At 39.3% G+C, this 27,345-nt stretch overlaps 3 long non-coding RNA genes across 3 annotated transcripts; all 3 read left to right on the top strand.

The window, feature by feature from the left end:
- Nucleotides 1-963: 963 nt before the first annotated feature.
- Nucleotides 964-21,612, top strand: LOC125384136. The gene is made up of 2 exons (XR_007222949.1): nt 964-2,364; nt 21,199-21,612. It is a non-coding gene; the product is annotated as an uncharacterized LOC125384136 (long non-coding RNA).
- LOC124125833 lies at nt 5,713-9,361 on the top strand. Its single transcript, XR_006859705.2, has 2 exons — nt 5,713-6,049; nt 8,616-9,361. It is a non-coding gene; the product is annotated as an uncharacterized LOC124125833 (long non-coding RNA).
- A 54-nt stretch (nt 21,613-21,666) lies between the features above and the next one.
- On the top strand, nt 21,667-27,074 carry LOC124125832. The gene is made up of 3 exons (XR_006859704.2): nt 21,667-21,729; nt 25,065-25,193; nt 26,235-27,074. It is a non-coding gene; the product is annotated as an uncharacterized LOC124125832 (long non-coding RNA).
- Nucleotides 27,075-27,345: the final 271 nt, after the last annotated feature.

The raw sequence follows: 27,345 nt of genomic DNA, 5'->3' as shown, positions 1-27,345 counted from the left end.
CACTGGGCTCCTTTTTATGATATTTTTATTAAGATAACTAAACAACTGTTTTTTTATGTACGATATGTTCATTTCAGAGACTAGATTTTAGTCTACGCAGACATCAACGATCTACGAGTTGAGATTTCGTGGTTTTTCTCGAACACCTTGTGTCATCATTGATTTTCAATGATCCATTGGCCCTTTCAGCCCAATGGAATCTAATTCGGCGGATAATCCAGACTGTTTATTCTCTGGCGATGCCCATATAAGTCTTATACGTCATGACATAACGACAGTACTGTCAACGTTAATCTAACTCACTCACTGACAGTCTCCGTTTCACACAAGACTTTCATTACGCCGTCTAAGCTTGGCCTGGAAATGATCACTTGACCGTGGAACATCGCTCCCCTAGTTCCTGGCAGAGACCTATCAGAGAGCCTGACATTTACGTTCTTAAATCCAACCCAAAAGCACATAATCTCGCACCTAAATGTTTTCTTTTCAAATACCAAAGGAGACCCAATCCCACTGGTTCCATGTGCTATATAGACTTGCTCACATGCAAACTTGGCATTGGGACAAAATGGCCTTCTGCGCATGTCAGAGATGCTACAGATAGTGAAAAGCTAAAACACTGGACGAACACCCGGTGTTATCTTTGTCTTATCATTTCTGGCAGTGACACAAAATAATTGTAGATGTGTGTGTGTTGTTATCTATTGTACGTATCATTTGAAAGCTATGAGTATTAATGCCTCTGAAAATCTATTTAGAAAGCACTTGAGAATCATAAAGTCTTGTTAACTGTTAAATTATGTGTTAACATATCAATTAAATACTCGTGTTATTTGTGATGATAACAGACACAAACACATGAGATTACAAAAGGAAGAGAATTAATGGATGTCAACTTTTTTTTTTTATGAGGAACACAACGTTTCGGAGAATATGCTTACTCCTTCATTCAACTGATGAAGGAGTAAGCATATCCTTCGAAACGTTGTGTTCCTCATAATAGAGAAGTTGACATCCATACATTCTCTTCATTTTCAGTATCACTTCTAAATGCCTTTCAAAGACTTGAAATGAGATAACATTCGAGTTACAATACACACATGGACGAAAAATCGTCGAGGGACAAAAATACAAAGTGCTATAGCTTGTTCTAGTTTTTATCCTTTGAACTGAAATCTTTCGCTGACTGAAAATGTCCCTTCGTCACCTTATCATGTGACTGTGAAAAAACAATTAAAGAAAAGGATGTTCAGAGGATCATGCACGATCTGTCAGTTCCGAATTGTTTCTTGGGGTCTCGTGGCGCCTATGCGATTACCGTGGTGCCGCTGCGCCTATCAGACATCAGCCCCGTATTTGAACTGAAAGTGGTTTCCGCGTCTCATATATTTTTTAAACATTTCTGTCACAAGACATATATTTTGCCTAAAATATGGATCATCAATAAGGTGATATGTCAGAGCTTTTGAATGGACATTGTGATACATATTAACAATTTGAAAGCGAATCCTTTAAACAGTGTACCTGGAATGCATACTCGAAAAAATGAGTGCTACGTCAAAAAAAAAATACCCATAGGACTGAAACAATAGTACGATTAGTACATGTAGCAGGTTTACATCTGAAATAACTAGATATTGCTTCCGTGTTTGTTTGTTGTTTAATATTCAAGCTATGTGATGGCGATCCTGAGTGTGTTGCTGAAGATCAATTCCTGTCATAAAGACCTTGAAACATATACATATATATCCCATAAGGACCACGCAAGTCTATATTAGTTGGCAAGTCTAGATTACTGCAGTATCTAAAAATGAAGAGAGTATCAGGGCTCCTTTTTATTATATTTTTATTAAGATAATATGACAACGTTTTTTCTGTAAGATATGTTCATTTCAGAGACTGAACCACTTCGATTGCCATACCAGTGTAATCAATAACTACTTTATTAAAATGTTGCAACTTTATATACAATTTTCCCATCGCTTAAATTGTTAAAAAAATGTTTTATTATTGTGATATTCTTGTAAAATGAAGTCACATCTCTGTCGTGAGGTATTAATGCTTTCCAGGACACGTAACAGAAGGCTTAGTACACGGAGTACTGCGACGTAGGCTCATTCATCAACTCTCCAGGACACGTAACAGAAGACTTAGTACACGGAGTACTGCGACGTAGGCTCATTCATCAACTCTCCAGGACACGTAAAGGAAGGCTTAGTACACGGAGTACTGCGACGTAGGCTCATTCATCAACTCTCCAGGACACGTAACAGAAGACTTAGTACACGGAGTACTGCGACGTAGGCTCATTCATCAACTCTCCAGGACACGTAAAGGAAGGCTTAGTACACGGAGTACTGCGACGTAAGCTCATTCTTCAACTCTCAGTTAGATGATTAATGTTTTTGCAATGTTTTCAGAAAAAGTCATTTAAAAAATGATTTTGTTTCCCAAGATTGATATGTTGCGTTTTATATTCAATAGATGATGCATGTACTGTAATTTATGAAATAAAACAGCTTGAAAAGGACAATCGACATTAGATTAGGCTATATGGCAATAGGCCAAGCATTATAAAACTTTTGATATATTATAAAATCTTTTCTGCAAGTAGTTTAATTATATGATTAAGAAGTATGCTTCTTGTAATTTTTAATAGATTTTTCGACTTTGTACACACACGACAGATGACACACGAATCGTCCAACAGACGATTTGTCGCTTTTATTCCGGCAAATGGCTTTTAACAAATAAGGGTTTGTGTCTGACGACAGAAGGACACTATGAAAACAGTAAAGTTTAGCACTGATGAATTATCATGGAAATAATGTCGTGTTCTTGTATCCAAATGCTGGTTAAATAAAATCCATTCAATGCAAGAGTTCTAAGCATTTCCTTTTCCTATATATTTTGAAGTCAAATTAGTAAGTTGTCTCAAAACCAATTCACCATAAATATTATTCCTTAAATTGAATGTACGGAATCATTTGTGAGGGGTTTCTATACAATACCAGTCGAATAGTCTGACAAGAACCATCTTCCTTAGTTGTATCATCGACGTAACGGGGACGTCTGACTATAACACAGCGGCAAAAAGAGCGAGAAAAATTTGGAGGGCAACAAATGTTTTCTTGCACGAACTTGCCCTTAGTGAACCGAAAACAGGCGGCAGTAAGTCAGATTCTCAGATAGAATCGGTACCGTTTGGTGCAATCTAATAACTATCCTTCTGGTGTCCCTACGCGATTTCAGAAGTAGCCATTTTCTTGGCCCTATGCGTTTCTTCAATCTTCCACAGTCAGGCTAACGAGATTAACAAATCACTAGCAGATAAATTTGTACACAACTCCAAGCGGGGGACATGGGCCTGGGCTGACTGTAGAAGTTACTCGGAATCCGGTGTGAAAATGGTTAAATTTTTGGCGGCGATTTCTGACGAAGATTAGACGGTTCATAATGGCATCGCTGGTACGATAGTCTCAGACAATCATTGCAGTCCGATGCTGAAGACGCAACGACGCTTACAAGGTCCAGTACATTGACATTCTTCCTAGATTCCAAAGATTAAGGCTTATTGGTCTGCAGATATCTGTCTTTGAGGTGAGGTTTATGTGGCTATATACTTCCAGGGTCCTATGTTAAGGAAAACTTCATTCTGTACTGAGGTTATCCAACGTAGATTTGACTATTTTTTAAATCTTTTTTCATAATCGTCAACTGATGTTTGCAATTATCAAATTACATGGCGTAATGTACAACAATAATGAGATTCTGCAACGTTTGACGTTTCTATTTCACTAAATTCTCAAAGGCGACGTTAAGGTCTCGTCATAAACACAGATTCCATGTATGTGTCAAACCAACGATGAGTAACACAGATCGATAACTGCATCAAGATGTCCTTGTATCAATATCGTTAAATGTAGCTGTGATCACTTACAGTTAGTGATTGTTAATAATTGCTATTAATGATACAATGATGGGGACCATATGACTTTGAGGACTGATCTCTCTTCTCCCCACACAACACAAACACGTGTTAGGACACACCAAGGAATCTAGATGCCGTTTAAGAGTACTGAGGACAGATGGTTGGTTGGTTGGTTTATTGTTTAACGCCGCACTCAGCAATATTCCAGCTATATGACGGCGGTTTGTAAATAATCGAGTCTGGGCCAGACAATACAGTGTTTAATATCATGAGCATCGATCCATGCAATTGGGATCGATGACATGCATCAACCAAGTCAGCGAGCCTGACCACCCGATCCCGTTAGTCGACTTTTACGGCAAGCATGGGTTGCTGGAGACCTATGGACAGATGGAAAATCATACCTAACATTTCCTTACCCTTCCAAACGCCGTGTATTGATATTGGGGGTGAAAATAAACAGAATTTCACTACAACGTGCGTAAATAACACACAACCTGACGAACAACACACAGAGAGAAAATCTGAATTATTTGCAATCTTAATCTTCAAAAATCATCATCATCATCCCAATTTAAGATAACATTTGAAAGGCATTTTTTTGCGCTCCTAAAATATTACATATACAGCGACGTTCCTGCACGTGTATTTATACGTGCGTTTATGTGTGCACGTATATCGTTGTGATAACATTTCATGCCCCAGTTTAACATGGATACCTCACTCAGACAAAGTATACTGATTCCGTGCCGCCCAGGCAGTGTAACAACATGTGCCATCTCTTAACATATTCTGTATGGGATCAAAACACCGACATTCCGTTCTCAGGGCGGACGTTCTGTCCTCTAGCCTATGCAGGCGGCCCTATGATTTTGAGTACAGTATTATTCGTATTACTCTATATTTGCATTTCTAGAGCACCTGCTGTCAATATTGCAAGTAAAAGTATTAATTTTGTAAGCAGGGGTAATTGAGTATACACCTCTTCTTCTCACTCAACTTTGTCCACGTCAGAGAAATATCATTGTAAATATCTCGATGGCACTATCAATTAACCATTATTGTATTCAGTTCGAATGATTCGTCGTCACACGGAGTGTGATTACACAAGCAGTTCTTTAACTGCGATTAAATCAGTGTTAAAATTTCAATCGAAAATTAGTTGCACGTCCCCTGGAAAATACTCTTTTTAGACACCAGAAATATTGATACCGCCAAGATATTGTATACAGTGTGAATACTTTCCATACTATGGATCTGAGAACTTGAATATTCCTTTCTTAGCATCAGTGTCAGTGTATTTCAAATGTTAAAACTAAACCTATGCTCTTTAGGCCAGTGAGTATATTTGCACTGGTTGAAACTGTTAGTTGTCAACAAGAGCCTTTGTTCCTTTGCGTTTGTGTTTCACCCGAGGGAATGTATCTGGCACCAAATGAAGTTTTTCACCTTGTATGTGGCTTTGTACACCAGTGGGTGTATTCTCCCGAGGGAGCAGAGAATGACTTCCGGATTTGAAACAAAGCGTCCTTTGACCTTTTTTCTGTCTGTGTTTAACATGATACGTTAGAAGAAGACTGATATCACCGAGGAGATTTCATATATGTATGTTTCTGTCACACATATTATGATTATATGTATTGGTTTTACAGTTGTCTTTCTTGGGTCTTAATGTAAACAAAGTAGACACAAGTTATGGATAACAACTTCTTTGATTACTGTAGAGGCGACATTTCGGTATAGATCCTTGTACCGTTGTCAAGCAAGACTGTAATGTAAACAGCAACAATGCATGTTTTCCGGTCCCCATCTTTTTTATTCAAAAAGGAAAGGAAAAAGGGGATATAACTGAATCAGATGTGGAAAGAGTCCCCCTTGGATGCACCGAGCTTGTTAAACCCGTGCAGCCATAGCCGATCGTCTGCACTGTGTGTGAGAGGCGCTGAGGTTGACACAATTGAAGCCAAATATGAAACGCTTGCAGCATACCCTTATGAACTGTGCCAGCGTGCGTGTGACGTGCGTGGTGTTGTGTGATACCCCGGGGAACTGTGAGGGGACTGTCGGGTCTACACAGCGACGTCACACAGCGACGTCGGGGCTAAACGTTTTCTAATTGTGAGTGCTTCCCATTATTACAGCATGTTGCATTGGGGTATATAATATTACACGAGGGCACGGTATGTACCATGAGGGTACAGAATGTTACGTTGTGGTACAATGTATTGTATTTTACAGTACGTTTCATGTGGTAAAAAATGTTAAATTATTTTACACTGTTTTTTGAATGTGTGCATTTACTTTCCCATGCTCAAATGCATTACGGTATTTTGTTTAACAGTATGTTTTACTATGGTACTGTACGCTACATAGGGGTTCAGAATGTTACAAGATGGCACGGCATGTTACAACGTAGTTCATTATGGTACAAAACGCCACTATGTTCTGTCCTGTCTTGCAATATAATGCAAGTCTTACAGTGTAATATATAATGTTAAACAATGTTACAATAATACCAGGTACTATAGTATTCTATACGCTACCATACTATTAACTAACGCTATGTTACAACACGCTAAACAATACATCGCAACAGGTAAGGTGATGTTACACCAAAACAGTATGCCACAAACACGTATTGTATATTACAGGAGGGACACGTCATACAAGAAATAATCATAACACTTCATTTTATACAATATTTTCTCCACACCGTTAAATGTGTTATCACATAATTCCTTGGGATGACTATATCACACAAGATTCTAACAAAAGACCCAACCGTCACGTCGGTCGCTTTATGACAAATAAGTATCTGTACATGCTAATGGTTTAATCATACAGAATCATTCAACAGAGCCTTCATGTATAAATGTACGATTGTTTAATCTATTTCTCCTTAAATTATGTACCAGAAATAATCTTTATTCCCTTGCCTTCGTCATTGCATGGCGCGGTTCACTATATCATTGTTACAAACGTCATAATAAGCTAAATAAGATGGTAAGTGTCGGCATCAGTCCTTATACTTAGATCTACATGTTAAATGGTAAGGGAAACGTGTATTTCATCATAAAATCATTCAGAAGAAACAATGCGTAGATATTACACGCATAGCGAAATATCATTGCTGATATTTACATCCGATTAACCACTATTACTTTCGATTAAGTGGATAAATTCGGCTGCAATTATAGACATTATAGAAATAGTCCGAGGTTTGTTTACAACTTTGAACACAATATCTCCATTTCTAAAGTGTGTTGTATTCTTTGTACTTTGAATACTCAATGTGGAATAGGAATATTACGCTATTTTCCCTGTCGCATTATACAATATTAGCACCAAAATAGTTCTGTGTGTGTCCATTCTAGTAGAATTATGGATACTTGCAAAAAGACAAAGACATTAAAGGTATTAGGTTGCATAATCGCATCGGCGCCGTTGCTCCTGTATTTCAAAGCGGAATTAATCCTAATGGACAGACGAAGGCCAATTTTCGACTGTCGTATTCAGATTTAATGTAAATATCCCATGTAGTTAAGACCGAATGTTTTTTAATATAAATCTTCACAATGTCTCGGACTATTTTCATCGCAAGCAGTATGAATATTATAAGGAAGGGAATATATGGATGTCAACTTCTTTATTATGAGGAACACAACGTTTCGGAGTATATCGTTACTCCTTCATCAGGTGAATGAATGCCATGAGGCAGAGAGCATATATATGTACAGGTAAAGACAACAAAATAATAAGATAACAAAAGTTGGATAATAACAAAGGGTAGAACTAACAAGAGAAGCCAACAGATGATTGGCGCTGATAGGTGATTAGCAATAGACAATGGAAGCCAACACTTTACAGTAATTAGCGCTGAAGGTATGGAAACCAATACTTAAAGCCTAAGTCACACTTGCGTTAAATAACGTACTTAAGCGTAGACAAATCTTACGTAGTGTAACGTATCCATACGTGGTTCAACCCTAGCTGTCCGTGGCTATCTGTGTTCATAACGTAGCCATTTACGTGAAAAAAAACGTACTTGGGGATTTATCTGTTGTGCATGCACAACCTGTACCTGTACATATGCATGCACAAAAGATAGCCAAGTAAGCTGACATTTTTGTTAACGTAGTAGTAACTTAGTTTAATGTAGTTAGATGTAGTTTAAAAACATAGTTATAGTTATAAACATAGTCTACTGTAGCCAAACGTAACGAACACCGTAGTTATCGAGGCATAAAATATCTACGAAAAACTACTGTAAACTACATTTTAGTAGGGGCACAAGTCCTCCTAACTTCGTTTAACTTCACATGACCCGGTTATACTACACTACACTACAATTACCTTATTGACATTAGAGAACGTTTCAGTACAGTGAACTAAGTATTTGTACAGTAATCTACGTTTTGAAAATGCTATATCACGTCTTGCTAGGTGTGCTCTTAGCACATGTAAGTTAAAGTAAGTTAAAATAGGTTTAAATAAGTTAAACTAAGATAAACTACAGATAACTTGGTAGCAAGTATGGGTTGATACACGTGATATTTATAACCCATGATGACATCAGTCTGATCATTTGTTGTCTGAACTCTGCAGACACAACATGAGTGATAGAAGAGTAAATATGATTAGCTTCTGGGCTGTTGTCAACAAAGAGCTGCTATTTTATGCACAGTGTCTCATGCAATTTGAAGAGGACGAAGAGAAGCAGAGAAAACAGAGAAGATGGTGGGTTCGTGACTGGCTTCTGCGCAGATCAATCCATGGTCAGTATGACGCCCTGATGGAAGACTTACAACTTGAGGATCCTGAAGCTTTCGTGAACTTTCTGCCCTTGGACATGGCCTTATTACATCATTGCAGATGATGCCTTTGCCATGCAGAGTTGGCTAATGAAACCATTCTCTCGACAGGGACTGGCACACGATGAGCTAGTATTCAATTATCGCCTTTCAAGAGCTCGCCGTGTTGTTGAGAATGCCTTTGGGATACTCGCAAACAGATTCAGGTGCCTGCTTAGCACTCTCCAGGTTCAGGTTGATACTGCATCTTTGATAGTGAGAAAGGGTGTGGTGCTGCACAACTACCTGAGAGAAAGGAACCCCTCCAATGATGTCATGATCCTGGACAAGGAAGATGTGAACCACAACTTGGTACCTGGTGCCTGGCGGGACACAGCCAACTTGAAGGACATGAATCACACTTATTGGGGTTAGCGTGACACAGTATAGCCAAGAAGCAGCGGATTTACCTGAAACATTACCTTTGCTCACCCGCAGGGTCGGTTCCATGGCAGGTTACACATCTTCACGAATACTGAATCATTGTTGAACGTCGATTTTAAGGGCAAGGTGAAAACCATGTTTTACTCTTTTAAGTTAATGCATTTGTACCAGCTTTCATTAAAATATCAGACCTGTGCATTTGTATTTGTTTGTGTCCTTGTTGTTTTGTTATAATCAAGACTAAACAAGAACAAACAATAATGATGTTAGAAAAATATATAATTTACAAAGTAATTTCACACCTTTCTTTTCAAAAGATGGTACTTGGAATGAATGATTTTGAAAGTAACTCTCATGTTAAGTAAAGGCATATTATAACTTAACAAGATAAAGGTGATTTGGACAGACCAATTTCTTTGAAATTATATCTTTATCAGAATGTTACATTTGATTATGCCAACTCATGAACCAAAGGAGCTGCATGTAGTCAAAATAAAACTTTATTAACTATATGGCACGTTAAAGCTGCATTACTGTTTGGTTTCAGACTAAAATCATCATCTGAGTTTTCTTCATGAAAAGAAACTATTTACCTCATTAAGTAGTAAAATTGTCATGTTCGAGTTTTTGATTGAAACTAATATTCATTTTTATTATGACCACACACCCTTTTTGCAGGTGCTAATCAAAATTTAATCTTTGCAGCCAAAAGGTAGAGTACGACCAAATAGTTCTGACGCTCCTTTTCACCCCTTAAATTTCGACAAAATGATCTCAGATTTTGCGTGAATACTAAGTAAAAATGTGTCTATAAAAATATTTGAAAACCTTTAAAGGGTAAGATTTGACCGATTAAATACAGGAAAGCAGCTTGAACTATACATATAAGCTTAACCTTTAATTGACATGAGGGTCTTCCAACATCTATTTTCAATTTAGATTCTATCTATATTTGAAAAGACATGTAGGACCTTATTTACAGAATTTGTTTCATTCATTAATTACCTAGCTGACTTCAATTTTCCCTTTGCTATGTCCATACTTTCACCTATCAGTGCTAATTACCCCAGCCTCCCGTTTGCCCAGTGTCCATTACCTATTACTTATCTATGATAACTTAAGCGGCATTCACACTTGCGTTAGTAGCTGTAGTTATCCTTAGGGATATCAACGTAGCCGAAATAACACTAACGTGTCGAAATATATAAAAGAAAAGCTTGACTACGTCGAACAACGTTTCTATATGAAAGTGTTACCAGGGAAATGTCCGTCAAATTAAAGACAAGTACGTTGATCTAGAGTGAACAACATTGAAGTACGAAAAGGGTGCTACACATCATCTACGTTTTCCTACGTTAAGCTACGTTAGACTACAGTAAAGTACAGTAGCTAGTACATTCAGGTACGTTGAACAACATTTAATTAAAGCGTTACATTACGTTAAACTAGGGTAAACAACGCCAATTTCGCGCAAACAGTACAGGGTATATAAAGAGACACGTGGCTTTCATCATTCTTTCACTTTTGAATTCCTGACAAAGCACATATATATTTCATTCCTTTCGTCATTTTGGTCGTAGTTAGGGTTAGCTTAACTAAAGTCTAGCTATGAGGACAACAAGAAACAGGAGAGGTCAAACCCCGGCTTCTGACGTTACTGAGGTTCCTTGTGTTTCTGGGGTTGCTGAGGGTTCGATCTATGAAGACTTGCAGGATACTGATAAAGTTGATGCCTCTCCCACACATCCAGAAAGCTCTCAGAGTTGCAATGTCCAGGAAGAGGCAGCTGGCGCAAGTACAGCCACAACAGTCCCAACCTCATCCACATCTGCTATCTCAGACGCAAGCACAGCTGCAGCAGCCAAATATTGCGGTTTCACAGCAGCAACAGTGCCCAACGGGATGGATGCCACCATCTAGAGTGGAGGTTTTGAGGAATGGATTGACCTTTGTTCCTGTTTGGCAACCACTGTCACCACTGCCTGGAGGATCAGAGACTGTTGATGCTGCCCTGTATTTTTATTTTGTATGTTTGTTTGTATTTTAAACATAAAGTTGAAATAAAACATACAAATGTGATGTTGTTGATATGATATCATATGAAAAAAGCCAAATTATACACATGCACAAACGTTAAGCGCCACCATATTCAAAGTCTCTTGATTTCACGTGTGGGAATACGAAATATGATGATGTATGACTGAATAAGGCTTCCATAGTTTCATGAACCCAAATTTGTCCAGATACCACAAGGAAAGCGTGGTTTATGTGTGGCTGCAGTTCCCCTACCCTATAAATAGTGAAATTCAAGTTTCAGACACGTGGTTACATTTTGCTCCTGTGTGAGATTTCCCTTCCAATAGAGGTTGAAAATCAGCCATGGTGAGGAGAAAGTTAACGAACGCTGGAAGATGGCAAGTGATAGGCATGAAAAATGCTGGCATGTCATGCAGGGCCATTGCAAGACAAATGGGTCGTCATCACAGTGTAATCACTCGTTTGATTGTCAAACATGGTCAAACCAATGATGTCAATGACTGGCATAGGTCTGGTAGGCCAAGAAAGACCTCTAACAGAGAGGATAGACGTCTCTTCAGGATAGTCAGACGAAATCCATTTGCCACTTCAACAGATTTAAGACTGCAGTGGATTACCCATCAGAGACTCTCGACGATGACCGTAAGGCGTCGCCGTTTAGAGCGGCTGGTTATAACGCCAGAAGACCAGCAAAACGTCCTCAACTGACTGAGAGGCACATGCGGAATCGTCTGATATGGTGTCGTGCCCGTAGTCGATGGAATTTGGCCAACTGGAGAAGGATCCATTGGTCTGACGAGTGTCGAATGCTGCTACGAACTGTTGATGGTCGAATACGTGTTTGGAGGCAACGTAACACTCGTTTTGCACCACGGAACATCCAGAAGACCTTAGCATGTGGCGGGGGGTCTGTCCTGATATGGGGTTGTGTTTCCTACGGCTGCAAACTTCCGTTGGTGACAATTCGTGGAAACCTGAATGGCCAACAACACCAAGAGGCCGTTCTTCGTCCAGTGGTAGTCTCTCATTTTGACAACCATCCTCTTCAGACAAGACCTGTTTACATGGACGACAATGCTAGACCACACAGATCTCGGGCAGTTTTGGCTTATTTGCGTCAAGAAGCTATTGCCACACTTCCTTGGCCGGCCTGTAGTCCGGATCTTAATCCGATTGAGCATCTCTGGGACATTCTTGGCCGGAAAATCAGACATCGTGATCCCCCAGTTCAAAATCTCGCTTGACTTGAAGCCCAACTTCATGAAGAATGGATCCGTTTGCCTCTGAGAAGCATTCAACGACTTGTAATGAGTATGAGGCGTAGGGTTGAAGCTGTGGTCAATGTCCGTAGATCATACACAGGTTACTGACGTTTCTGTCTAGCAATAGACTCTGCACTCCCTAGGGTGTCTATGTGACACCTGATATGGTCAGCTGATATCATGACAGTTACATGACAAAAAAAGTTTGTCAATGTTTTCTAATCCTTCAATTTCTGGTCTTCGGTAAAATTCCTTTCTGCTCATATTCTTTTGGAACACAAGATAAACTTGCTTTGGGCCAACTTTTGCATCACATGAGGTTTACATATACGGCTTATAACAATCGTACATCTCGTTATAATAGTCATCATAAAGTGCTAAAAGTAACAGCTCACAAATATGGTGGATGGCGCTTAACTTTTGTGCATGTGTATATTAACTAAGAGAGTTCTGCTAACAAACCAAAACAATTGCAAAACCTGCTTGTTCCTATTAAAAGGCCATTTGAAACAAATTCTGTAAATAAGGTCCTACATGTCTTTTCAAATATAGATAGAATCTAAATTGAAAATAGATGTTGGAAGACCCTCATGTCAATTAAAGGTTAAGCTTATATGTATAGTTCAAGCTGCTTTCCTGTATTTAATCGGTCAAATCTTACCCTTTAAAGGTTTTCAAATATTTTTATAGACACATTTTTACTTAGTATTACCGCAAAATCTGAGATCATTTTGTCGAAATTTAAGGGGTGAAAAGGAGGGTTAGAACTATTTGGTCGTACTCTACATTTTGGCTGCAAAGATTAAATTTTGATGAGCACGTGCATATAGGGTGTGTGGTCATAATAAAAATGACTATTAGTTTCAATAAAAAAACTCGAACATGTCAATTTTACTACTTAATGAGGTAAATAGTTTCTTTTCATGAAGAAAAACTCAGATGATGATTTTAGTCTGAAACCAAACAGTAATGCAGCTTTAACGTGCCATATAGTTAATAAAGTTTTATTTTGACTACATGCAGCTCCTTTGGTTCATGAGTTGGCATAATCAAATGTAACATTCTGATAAAGATATAATTTCAAAGAAATTGGTCTGTCCAAATCACCTTTATCTTGTTAAGTTATAATATGCCTTTACTTAACATGAGAGTTACTTTCAAAATCATTCATTCCAAGTACCATCTTTTGAAAAGAAAGGTGTGAAATTACTTTTTTTCTTTATTTTTCTAACATCATTATTGTTTATATAGATACACGTGTTGTGTGTAAACTCTTGGGGCAGATACATCTCTGACTACCCTGTATAGATGGACGTATTGGGTGTAAACTCTTGGGGCAGATACATCTCTGACTACCCTGTATAGATGGACGTATTGGGTGTAAACTCTTGGGGCAGATACATCTCTTACTACCCTGTATAGATGGACGTATTGGGTGTAAACTCTTGGAGCAGATACATCTCTGACTACCCTGTATAGATGGACGTATGGTGTGTAAACTCTTTGGGCAAATACATCTCTGACTTCCCTGTATAGATGCACGTGTTGTGTGTAAACTGTTGGGGCAGATGCATCTCTGACTACCCTGTATAGATGCACGTGTTGTGTGTAAACTCTTGGGGCTGATACATCTCTGACTACCCTGTATAGATGCACGTGGTGTGTGTAAACTCTTGGGGCAGATACATCTCTGACTACCATGTTTAGATGCACGTGGTGTGTGTAATCTCTTGGGGCAGATATATCTCTGACTACCCTGTATAGATGCACGTGTTGTGTGTAAACTCTTGGGGCAGATACATCTCTGACTACCCTGTATTGATGGACGTGCTGTGTGTAAACTCTTGGGGCAGATATATCTCTGACTACCATGTTTAGATGCACGTGGTGTGTGTAATCTCTTGGGGCAGATATATCTCTGACTACCCTGTATAGATGCACGTGTTGTGTGTAAACTCTTGGGGCAGATACATCTCTGATTACCCTGTATAGATGCACGTGTTGTGTGTAAACTCTTGGGGCAGATACATCTCTGATTACCCTGTATTGATGGACGTGCTGTGTGTAAACTCTTGGGGCAGATACATCTCTGATTACCCTGTATAGATGCACGTGTTGTGTGTAAACTCTTGGGGCAGATACATCTCTGATCACCCTGTATAGATGCACGTGTTGTGTGTAAACTCTTGGGGCAGATACATCTCTGACAACCCTGTATAGATGGACGTGTTGTGTGTAAACTCTTGGGGCATATACATCTCTGACTACCCTGTATAGATGCACGTGTTGTGTGTAAACTCTTGGGGCAGATACATCTCTGACTAACCTGTATAGATGGACGTGTTGTGTGTAAACTCTTGGGGCAGATACATCTCTGACTACCCTGTATAGATGCACGTGTTGTGTGTAAACTCTTGGGGCAGATACACCTCTGACTACCCTGTATTGCTGGACGTGTTGTGTGTAATCTCTTGGGGCAAATACATCTCTGACTACCCTGTATAGATGCACGTGTTGTGTGTAAACTCTTGGGGCAGATACACCTCTGACTACCCTGTATGGATGCACGTGTTGTGTTTAAACTCTTGGGGCAGATACATCTCTGACTTCCCTGTATTGATGGACGTGTTGTGTGTAAACTCTTGGGGCAGATACATGTCTGACTACCCTGTATAGATGGACGTGTTGTGTGTAAACCCTTGGGGCATATACATCTCTGACTACCCTGTATAGATGCACGTGTTGTGTGTAAACTCTTGGGGCAGATACATCTCTGACTACCCTGTATAGATGCACGTGTTGTGTGTAAACTCCTGGGGCAGATACATCTCTGACTTCCCTGTATTGATGGACGTGTTGTGTGTAAACTCTTGGGGCAGATACATCTCTGATTACCCTGTATAGATGCACGTGTTGTGTGTAAACTCTTGGGGCAGATACATCTCTGATTATCCTGTATTGATGGACGTGTTGTCCGTAAACTCTTGGGGCAGATACATCTCTGACAACCCTGTATAAATGCACGTGTTGTGTGTAAACTCTTGGGGCAGATACATCTCTGACAACCCTGTATAGATGGACGTGTTGTGTGTAAACCCTTGGGGCATATACATCTCTGACTACCCTGTATAGATGCACGTGTTGTGTGTAAACTCTTGGGGCAGATACATCTCTGACTACCCTGTATAGATGCACGTGTTGTGTGTAAACTCCTGGGGCAGATACATCTCTGACTACCCTGTATAGATGCACGTGTTGTGTGTAAACTCTTGGGGCAGATACACCTCTGACTACCCTGTATGGATGCACGTGTTGTGTTTAAACTCTTGGGGCAGATACATCTCTGACTTCCCTGTATTGATGGACGTGTTGTGTGTAAACTCTTGGGGCAGATACATGTCTGACTACCCTGTATAGATGCACGTGTTGTGTGTAAACTGTTGGGGCAGATACACGTCTGACTACCCTTTATAGATGCACGTGTTGTGTGTAAACTCTTGGGGCAGATACATCTCTGATCACCCTGTATTGATGGACGTGTTGTGTGTAAACTCTTGGGGCAGATACATCTCTGATTACCCTGTATTGATGGACGTGTTGTGTGTAAACTCTTGGGGCAGATACATCTCTGATTACCCTGTATAGATGCACGTGTTGTGTGTAAACTCTTGGGGCAGATACATCTCTGATTATCCTGTATTGATGGACGTGTTGTCTGTAAACTCTTGGGGCAGATACATCTCTGACAACCCTGTATAAATGCACGTGTTGTGTGTAAACTCTTGGGGCAGATACATCTCTGACAACCCTGTATAGATGGACGTGTTGTGTGTAAACCCTTGGGGCATATACATCTCTGACTACCCTGTATAGATGCACGTGTTGTGTGTAAACTCTTGGGGCAGATACATCTCTGACTACCCTGTATAGATGCACGTGTTGTGTGTAAACTCCTGGGGCAGATACATCTCTGACTACCCTGTATAGATGCACGTGTTGTGTGTAAACTCCTGGGGCAGATACACCTCTGACTACCCTGTGTAGATGTAAAAATACATATATTCTTTTAAATGTTTTCAGTACTTACATAAATCACTAAAGACATATCAGGCTGGTTCGTTATCACGGTACTGTGAGTGAATCGCGCTTACTGACATTTGAAACGTATTGTAGTTATATCATGTTTGTAACAGTTATGTTTTGTTCTTGTATATACAGTATTGAAGTGCAATTATTTCTTTTATGTAGTTCAAGTAACCCCTTCAACGGAAAACATAATAACCATGACGACTTCTGTATCGGGGATCGACTTCGATGTCTCCATGTTTTACCACGTTTCTTATTCATGAACTAAAATATGTATTACTGTTGCGAAGATCCGGAATAGAAACCCATGCTTGCAGTGAAAGTCGACTTTGCTTGTCGTAAGAGGCGACAAAAAGGATCGGGTGGTCAGTCTCGCTGATTTGGTTGATGCATGTCATCGTATCCCAATTACGTGGATCGATGCTCATGATGTCAATCACTGGATTGTCTGGTCCAGACTCGATTATTTACAGACCGCCGTCATAAGCTTGCATATTGCTAAATACGGCGGTAAACAACAAACAAACAAACTTATTGCAGTAGTATTGCGATTTTTATTCCGCCATCATCATAACCATCAACGAAGCTGTGGCAGAGAGTGGGTCCATGTTGAGTGAGTGAGTATGGTTTTACGCCGCTTTTAGCATTAGTATATCAATACCACAACGGGTGACACAAGAAATGTTAGTTAGTTATAGTCACATCGGCCATATTTCAGCCATATCGTGACACCAGAAATGTGCACGGTATCTATAAAATTTGAACAGAGATATGGTACACTGATTTATCGAGGATGTAATTATTTGTGATGTCAAATAATGCATTCATTAATTATCCCTGACATATAATGGCGTATTCATGAAGTTCAATGACAAGTGAGTGAGTTTGGTTCTTGTGATAGCCTCTTTGGGAGTAATTGGAAAATTAGATGGAACGATTGTAGACTGTAGATTTATTTCAATATTTTTTGTACAGTTAAAGACAACATGTTTAAAATTCTGACGAAAATGATATTTTTCTTGGCCATGTCTTGGAGCAACATTTGCTTGTTGCCAGTCAAAACATTCACTGATTGGGAGTTTCTGCATTAGTCCCTTCTATACACTTATGAAAACTGGCGCTGTATATAATAAAAAAGAAAAAGAAAAAGTATTTTGTACACATGAAGGAAGAAACTCTGAAAGGCGAGCAAGACGACTAGCCCAATCGTGTCACCGATAATGATTTATTCATGAACTAAAATGACGATTTATTCATGAATTACAATGACATATTCTAAAATTATTCCTGTAGTCCAAAGACGTATTCATGAATTATTCATGAAGTAAACTGAAGTATTCAAGAACCAAGTACAAATATTTATTTTGGAAGTGCAGGAGATACCCAGGTTGAGTTCAATACTGAGCGAGTTTTACCCATTTAGATAGGAAATGCACCTGTTGGATTGTATGGTAAAGTGGGGAATATAGTATCCATTTTCGAAATACTAAGGTCAGACAGTGTAACAGTGCGATGCTAATTCTCATAATTTATTATCAAAAGTGCTCGTTGGTAAGTTGACGAATGTGATTATTTCTGTGCAATCTACTTTCAATGTTTGATGTTATTATCGGACCTTCTAAGGAACACTCCATGAATAATTATATAACCCTGAGAATATTAACTAGATCCCCAATGATTCATAATTTCGAATAAAGCGGGGATCAGGTGGCAAGGTTTGATGCTATTAATAGATTATACTACCATGAGTTTTGAAAATACTCGATTTTGACTGGTCAATCAGAGATTACAAATTACAATAGCCACCTCTGATTGCAACAGCTGATTTGTCGGCCGCATAACCGCGGAGTCTTATATCTCAGTTATTGCTGGTGTCCCGGTATAAACTCTTCCCCGTACAAATTCGCCCACGGAGATTTTATACCGTTACAGATTCCGGAGAATCTGTTCTGAAATAAAATCTCCCCCGGGCGGATATATTTCGCGCCCCCCTCAGTATAAAGTCTCCCCCCTGATTATTCGGTTTGTTGCAATGTCTTTAAGTACTATATTCTTTAAATAGTTATCTTTAATGTAAGGAGGGTAACTTTAAAAAATAGATTATGAAATATGGTCATAATGAATTGATATTTCAGAATATTTTATTTGGTAACTGTACCTTCCATCCTAAAATAATTATAAGACATGATCATACCAAACAAAGGATGGGAGACAAGAGTCTCTACAGAGTTTGTTGTTTCTAATACAGTTGTTGTTGTCTGTATACATTTTTTTATTATACCAGTTTGAGTCTACAATCGATGGTTGAAATGTTAGTCTAAGAACAAAACATGAACTAATTCTCAAGAACTCTGATGTATAAAGTTACCTTCATCTTTGATCGACTGATGTATTTTCAATCTTTATTCAGCACTGAAGAGGCCACAGGCCTATAGTACGAAGCATTAGGTTTATGAATAATCAGCATTGATTTTGACTCCATAAACTGTTATAAAGTATTCATAAAGTATCAGGGGTCATTTCAACTTGCAAAATGATTGACATAGTCCTTTACAGAGCGAGGATTGGGCTGTTTTCCCACCCGGTTGACTGATATTCCAACATTCATATGGTTTAGAATGGTACAATGAATGGTAAAGCATGCAAATTACACTAATACGCGATATTTCATAAGAAAATATCATATCTCCGTTGAAACATAAAACCAATATTTATGAGTGTACATATTGATATAAGACTTTATCACTGTATCCAATTCCAAAATTTTTGATATAAACTTTCGGACAGTTCAGTTCAAAATTCTTCAACCTTTAATACATCACAGGATTTGTAGCTAGACGACGGGAATCTACAGTCTTGACTGTGTGGTTTTTTTTATGAGAATGTTTCTCACCGACCTTAGCGTGTAGGGCTGTGATGTCCTGGGCAGGAAATGACAGTGTTTTGACTACTCGTCTTACATTAATTAACGTTATGGGCATCCCTAATTAACCTTTACTAATTCATGTTAAACCAACACAGGATGTTTTCTGGAAGTGGACAATCGCGAATGTCATAGGGCTGACACGGCAGGTGTTAATAACTGTCCTAGAACTTCTTAAGTTACTAAACATTCTTTATATCTAACGACTAGTACTATATCTACCTATGTACCACTTTATTGTCTCATATTGCGGTAATTAAAAAAACACAGTGCTCAAAGTGAAGCCCTTTTCACTCCACATTCTCAACATCGTCTCTATCAGAAGTGTTTGGCAACTATTGAACTGCATGGCAAGTATTTATAAAACGACCGGGGGAGGAAATATTCTGGGGGGGGGAGATTTTATTTCGTAGGGTGGGGGAGAGTTTATTTCGAGAGGGGCAGAACTGTACCGGTATAAATTCGCCGGGGGGAGATTTTATTCTGGGGGCGAATATATTTCGTGACATGTATAAGGCGTTCTGATACAATGATATGTACAATTATAGGTTACAAAATGCAACGTTGCTGTTGCAACAAATGGTCAAAGTATGTGTGGCAAATATGTTTATTATAATTAACTGCAACCGACAGCAAGAGCAATGCCTCAGTCTATCGATCAGCGGATTGTCTGGTCCAGGCTGGTCCAGCCACACTACAACGCAACCCCCTCAATCCGTACGGTACACGAGTTTGGGATAAGGGAATTGTAGATTGGGGATTAGGGCTTGGGGAATGTTTATGCAAGTTTGAGATGAGAGGGTTAGGGTATTTTACGGCTCATGAATTAGATAATGAGAACAATTATCAAATATTGTAACAAACTGACCAAAACAACACGGATATCGTTATATATATTTCTCTCATCTCAACTCCTTCGTATGAAACTCATCTAATGCGAACTCTTTTATCACGAACTCACCTAATGCGAACTCTTTTATCACCAACTCACCTAATGCGAATTTCGTTTATCACAAACTCACCAAATGCGAACCTTTTTATCACAAAATCACTTTAAGTGAACTCACGATCTCACCTTATGTAAATTCTTTTCTCACAAACTCACATAATATAAACTCTGTTATCCCAAACTTACTATTCAACCACATGCAATAAATTATTAACATTCATGACCCATATTGCTTCACATTACAAATTGTTAAAAAGGAAAAACATTTGTCAAGAAAGGATTGCTTTGTGTAAACAACTAAAATCGATACCAGATTATTTTAACAGTCAGACAAAACACTTGAAAAGAATTTTGCACATTAATATGGTCTGTCAACCTTTTAAACGTAACGAGCATCAAATTAACAACTGATTATGCAAGCTGCTGTGGGATATCAGTTTTGTTTAATAAACCTAATTTAAAATTGATAAGCATGCATAAAAATAGTGAGAAAAGCGAACAGAAAAATGCATTTAATAGAAATAGCATTCAAACCTAATTCATAAACATGTTTTAAGCATTACTCAAGAGTCGATTATCCCAACACTGCATACAATAAATAATCCCTTATTTCAAGAAATCGTCTCCCGAAGCAAAGATTACCCCTAACGTAGAAACACATTGAACAAGTCTAGCTATATGTTTATTTATTTTGAAGTAATTAAGAATGACGTGTTTATATTAATCACAGCAAGAGCATAAGCGTTGCGATAACATGTTATAGGTTTGCGTTTCAGCCCCCAGAACGCCAGTGTTGTGCAGAAGCAGCTCGTGAAGACGGCCGAGGTCCAAGGGCCACCGCGTGCACCGACTCAAACTGTGTCATGCACACGTGATAGTCGGACACTAGCCTTGCTTGAAGGCTGTACTGACAGAAAAGTCCATGGATGTGTAGTGATTCTTTCCTCCTAATAGGCAAGTCTAGATATGTGGACAGTACAAGGACTCCAGTCTCTCATGGGGACAACTTGTGGTTATTATTTTCATAGTCTAGAAAATATGATTAAAACTAATAATTATTGCATTAGAGACTTGTGGAAGGCTAGTCGCTCACACGTAAAGACAGTTTTGGGGAAAATCTATTACAATGCGTATTTGTTTACTTTGGTTTGTATGAAGTTTGTCACACGTCACATTAAATGTTCTGTCTATTTCTTTGTTTTGATAAGTTTGAAACACTTAGAACCAGTTTTCTCTGTTTTATCAGTGAGCTGGGGTGTTCGGATGGTTTGGCTGTTAAAGAACGTAGAGATAAAAATAACAAACAGGTAGGTGTGATTCACACTGCATACGCCCATTCCTTATATGAGCAGTTACTAGTACATGTGAGCTGGGGGTGTGGATGTCGTACACAGGGTTCATTCATTCACGTGTGTCTCCTGACACGAGCATACATGTTGCAATCGTCTGCAGCAATTGAAGTCGTGCATGTGCATCTTTAATATCCACACGCGTACCTGTTTCCCCTCTCCCCCTTGTGTGAGTGTTCATGTGTGTTTACATATGCACGTGCGCACGGGAACATAGGCGCTCCGCCGTGCATTATCACAGAACGCTTGCAATGCAGGTAACGTTTTCAAAACAACTTCGGATGTGACATTAAATGCATCTATTTCCAGTAACAGTCCAGTATCTTCGTGAAACACATTCATCTTCAAACATGACATAAAATACCCTTATCCACATTTGCTTAAGCTGATTCAGATATGTATATATCTTTCATTTCGACATGACATAAGACGGTACACTTAATGACATCGAGCACCGGGAGTATTCGTGGGAATTGTCAGAAAAGAAAGTTTTCATTATTGAACTTTCTTAAATATTTAATCCCTTGGGCCAGATACCTATGATCGTGGGTTCGGTTTGCCCCGATTATATTTCTAGGTTTGTCAGCACCATAGCCCTACTATGTGGTAAACGTCTAAGACCTGCATCAATTCGGGCTTACCTCCCACATTAAGCTGACACGCCGCGACATAACTAGAATACTGTTAAAAGCGGCGTTAAACCCAACTCACTCACTCACTTATATTTATGTTCTTTTCTTCTATTTTCTATAATGTAAACCTAATAACTTTATACGTATGATTCTGTAGCTTTTCTTTATCCACAATGGATGCGGCAGTCCTGAAACTAAACTGTATAACGTGAATATATAATTGAACGTGAACCACTCACACACACTGCTTTTTTACGAGTTTGATCAATGCTTCGGATCGGTTGCTTTTCTCCTGCAAATATGATATAGTTCATTCATAATACCATCACACAATCGTAGGAACCGTTTTAGTCTGGATTAACGACTGTCCACATTAGACTGATAAAGTTTAACTTTTTGGGGATATTGTACGAGAGTCTCATTTAAACGACCCGCGGTCGGCATTTTCCAAGGAACATAGAATGATGTGTCTCTGCCTAATGTGCATGGTATGAGTGATTATGTAGACATACGTATATACTTGACCCCCATAACCATATAGCTGATGACAAATAGCAGCAATAGACATGTTCCAACATAGGTTAATGGCGTCAGGTGAATGAGTGTGAATATATTATTTACGTTGCCTTATTACATACATGGTTGCATGCTGGTTCTCCCGCTATTGCACAAATGGCTGTATATGGATCTCTCCCGTTATAACGTACACTGAGAGTGAAAGGCGAAATAGCAGTGAAAATTATATGAATAGATCACTGAAAACCAGTGTTCGAGAAAAAGGTAAGTATGTCCTGCTCTACCGGTAGCACCCGCCACTCTCACATTTTGCATTACAAAGTAAGTTTGTTTGTTGCCTGCTTACAAAATAGCAGAGTAATGTATGATGTTTTGTCTGCTTGTATTTTAATGAAGACTGCATTATTAGCAAAGTCCTGTCTGTCCGTGCACGATGTCACACAACCAACCAAGTCACCAAGCGTGGCCATTCCATCCATCCAGTCTCCTGTCAATTCAAGCACAGGTTGCTGTGACTGAAGCCGGAATCCCAACATGGAAGAGAAAGTTATCTTCGTCTTCCTCCGACAAAACCTTCCATTTGAAGTCCAACTTGTTATAACCTTAGAAACTCAAAATTAAAAGCTCGGTATAAAAACTTGAACAGGAAAATGTATCATTTCAGGGTATGCCCCATGTATATACAAACTGTCACAAAGAAATAATGTACAGTTGAGTTATGCTATAGTTATATATATATATATATAGTTTCATGAAATAACGGTTTAAGAGTTTTGCCCTTGAAACATTCCCTACCATAAAAATACTAAAAATACTGAATAGCAAAAGGCCCAAGTTTAGTGCAGGTCGCATGGACGTACATCATAGAGAATTATTGAACGGTTTATTAAGCTCCAGAAACGAAACGTGACGGACGGACAGACAGACAAACGGAGCCCGTTTCTCTATCCCCCTCAAACAGTAACTGTTGAAGATTCAGTATGTTTCGGGTTCATCTATACGCGGAAAAGTGGAAGGGGCGGTGTAATATATGTCCTACTTTGTCATACGTTTCAAAGAGCCTTCACTTTCATTATATTCATCAAAGTATAAAAGATTCGTGGCCTCTCGTTTGGAGACTTGAGCGGTTGAAAAAACCACACCCTAATGTTTATAAGACACGTGCGTCTCAAGATGTGTACTTTCATCGTCGCCATTGTGTACTTCACATGTGACAGCTCTGTTTAACCGATTAATAACTATGGAAGCATGAAAGTCAAATAACCGTCTCTTGTAAAATCTACGTGCGTCTCGTGGTATGCACGAGACATTGATGGCTCGACCGTCTCAAGAGGACAGTTTAGGTACAGCAAGACAACAGGTACCATCACTGTTACTTGTCTGCCGTGAACGCTGATTCCAGGTTTTCATTGTGCCAAGATAACTTGTTTGTTTGTTGTTTAACGCCGCACTCAGCAATATGCCAGAAATATGCCAGAAATATGATGGCGGTCAGGACCAGACAATCCAATGATTGACATCATGAGCATCGATCCACGCAATTGGGATACGATGACATGCATCAACCAAGTCAGCGAGCCTGACCACCCGATCCCGTTAGTCGCCTCTTACGACAAGCATAGTCGCCTTTTCAGCAAGCATGAGTTGCTGAAGACCTATTCTATCCCGCATCTTCACGGGTCTGATAACTTTATTGAACGGGGCCCTAAAACCTGTTCCACAAAGCGATCTTAGTGCTAAATTGGTCGTAACTCCCATACTTTATCATAGACTCACTATCAACGTGGCACTAAGATCGCTTTGTGGAACGGGGCCCTGCACGGGGCTACGGGGTCCGCCACTGGGTTCGATTCCCCAGCTCCAGCAGGACACCATTATTGACGTCATGTGTTTGCTAAGGACGTCACAATAGCAATGACGTGAGAGATTATCTTTACTGACGTCATGCTGAGACTGTTTACAAAATAGGAGATACTTCTTCACCACAGCTAATTGTATATTCGACCATGAATTTAGAATTACTCGATTCTGATTGGTCAATCATAGGTTATCAAATCAAAATAGACACACTCTGGTGGAATGAGCCGATTTGACGGCCGAATCACCGCGGCAGGTAATGTTTATAGAATGGTATTTCTTTTTCAGCCATTGTCGGACTAAAAAGCATTCGGTTCCAAATTTAATTTAGCGTGGGCAAATCTACAATGAACCTCTGTCTACATGGAAAACACAGCATAGTTCTCTCCTAAGTGTTGAGAGTACAGGATGTATCGCGTGAGTGTGTGTTTGTATCAGTATTTCCTGAGCTGAAAGTAGGGATTGAATTCTGACACATGCATGACATCAGTATGGTTCACACAGTAACTCACCCCTATGCAGAATGAATATCATTCTTCAACATCTTCCCGAGGCAGGAGAGTTAGTTGACTGTTTGTTTGTTTGTAGTTTAACACCGCAATCAGCAATATTCCAGCTATATGACAGCGGTCTGTAAATAATCGGGTCTGGACCAGACAATCCAGTGATTGACATCATGAACATCGATCCACGCTTTAGGGATAAGATGACATGCATCAACCAAATCAGGGAGGCTGACCACACGATCCCGTTAGTCGCCTCTTATGACATGCATAGTCGCCTTTTCAACCTATTCTACCCCGGATCTTCAGTCAACTCCCTTGCCCCGGGAAGGTGATCTTCGATTGCTATATATGTACATGCTGAAAGTGAGGGAATAAGAATTTTCGCCGCTTCCTACACTATTCTAGCAATATCACGACAGGGGTCCCGACAGGGGTTACCAGGCTTATATCCATTCAGAGATTCGAACTCGGGTTCGGCCTGACCCTCAATACCTTAACCACTGAGCTACCCACCGCCACTATATGATGACAGGTCATCATGATAATGTTTCGCTGTTGTTTGTCCTATGATAATTCAGTGATTCCTATTGATGACTTGTGTGAGACTACGGTCCCTCATGAACAGCGCGGTACGAAGCCTCAGACGAGAACACAACTTCCTATATTAACGTGGATTGGCAGTCAGAGGTGACTTCCCACAGACAACAGTCTTCCTTTCTTTCATGAGGGATAAAGACAACCCTGTAGAATTTTAACTTGGCTAATCCGTAGACTGTTTAATCTGGGGATTATTCCAGGCAAACCTGTTTACAAACGACAAGCAGATAAACACGTAGATATACAAGCAGTCAAACTACAACATTGAAACAATACAACGCTTCACATTCTCCTCGGATCAAAGACAAAGAAAACTTTTTTCCGTTTTTTTTTCATGTTCTTATTTTATTTTCAGTAAGCCGGCAACCTTGGCGAGATGCTGTTTTCCCTTCCACAAGTTCACAGAGGACGATTTCCCGGCATGCTCATGCCATTTAACAAACCACTACCTCCATATGCCCAGTGCATCGCGACTTGGTTATGCAAATAGTGCAATAAAATACACGGATAACGATCTCCTGTCGAAAGCCTGGCTTGGAAATATCTCACATCTGCCACTTGAACGAGGCAGCGATCTATGAAAGATTAAGGCAACCCCACAGCAAGCATTACACTTTCTTTAACGTTCAGTTGTTTGGAAAGTACCACTGCGGCAACGGTATTCACAGTTGGTATATACATATATTTATGTCTTCAGTTGATCTTCAGATATTGTTGTGACAAACCTGTCTACAAAGTTTTTCTCTGGCTAGGATGTTATTTGAAACTTTGTTTATTCCGTTTAAAAAATACACGCACCAAAATCTTGCGGATTTTCTGTAAATGTCTAATAAAACTCAACGGTCCTGCGGTACGTTTTCAGCTGCTTGAAGGTACATTTGGAAGTGCCCGGATGAACACATGAAACTAGTCCCAATCTATCTCAATGTTTGCAGTACGGGTGTCAGTAGGAAAGACGTCTTCATGGTGCCCGATATTTATTTGTTATCATATTTCTTCTAATCAAACTATCATCATCATTATCATTATTATCACCTTCATTGTTATTATACTCATCATTATTATTATGCCTACGTCCTGAAAGGGCGGGGGTATATTGTTACGCCAAGGTATTCCGTCCGTCCTTTGTGTGCAACCTATAACAAGAAAACTACTGCATAAATTCTTTTCAAACATGGTGAACACTTTTATGTCAATGGGAATGGTGCAGTGTAAAGTTTGATTTTGATATGTATATTTTATGAAAACGTATGATGTTTTTCATGTTTTGAACTTAGAATTTTTTTACTTCAACATTTGAAGGACCTATAACTTGAAAACTACTAGATTCTTTTCAAGCTTGGTGGCCACCTCCTATATCTATAGGAAAGGTGCAGTGGGAAGTTTTGTTTTCAATACTAGAATTTGGATTTTCTGAAAAAATACAGCTCTTTTTCATGCTTTTCTGAGGATTGTTTTCATTGACA

Source organism: Haliotis rufescens, unplaced genomic scaffold, assembly GCF_023055435.1.
Source record: "Haliotis rufescens isolate VD_foot unplaced genomic scaffold, xgHalRufe1.0.p SCAF_27, whole genome shotgun sequence".
NCBI lineage: Eukaryota > Metazoa > Mollusca > Gastropoda > Lepetellida > Haliotidae > Haliotis > Haliotis rufescens.
Note: the sequence above shows the minus strand (reverse complement) of the source record. Positions and strands in the feature narration are given on the sequence as shown.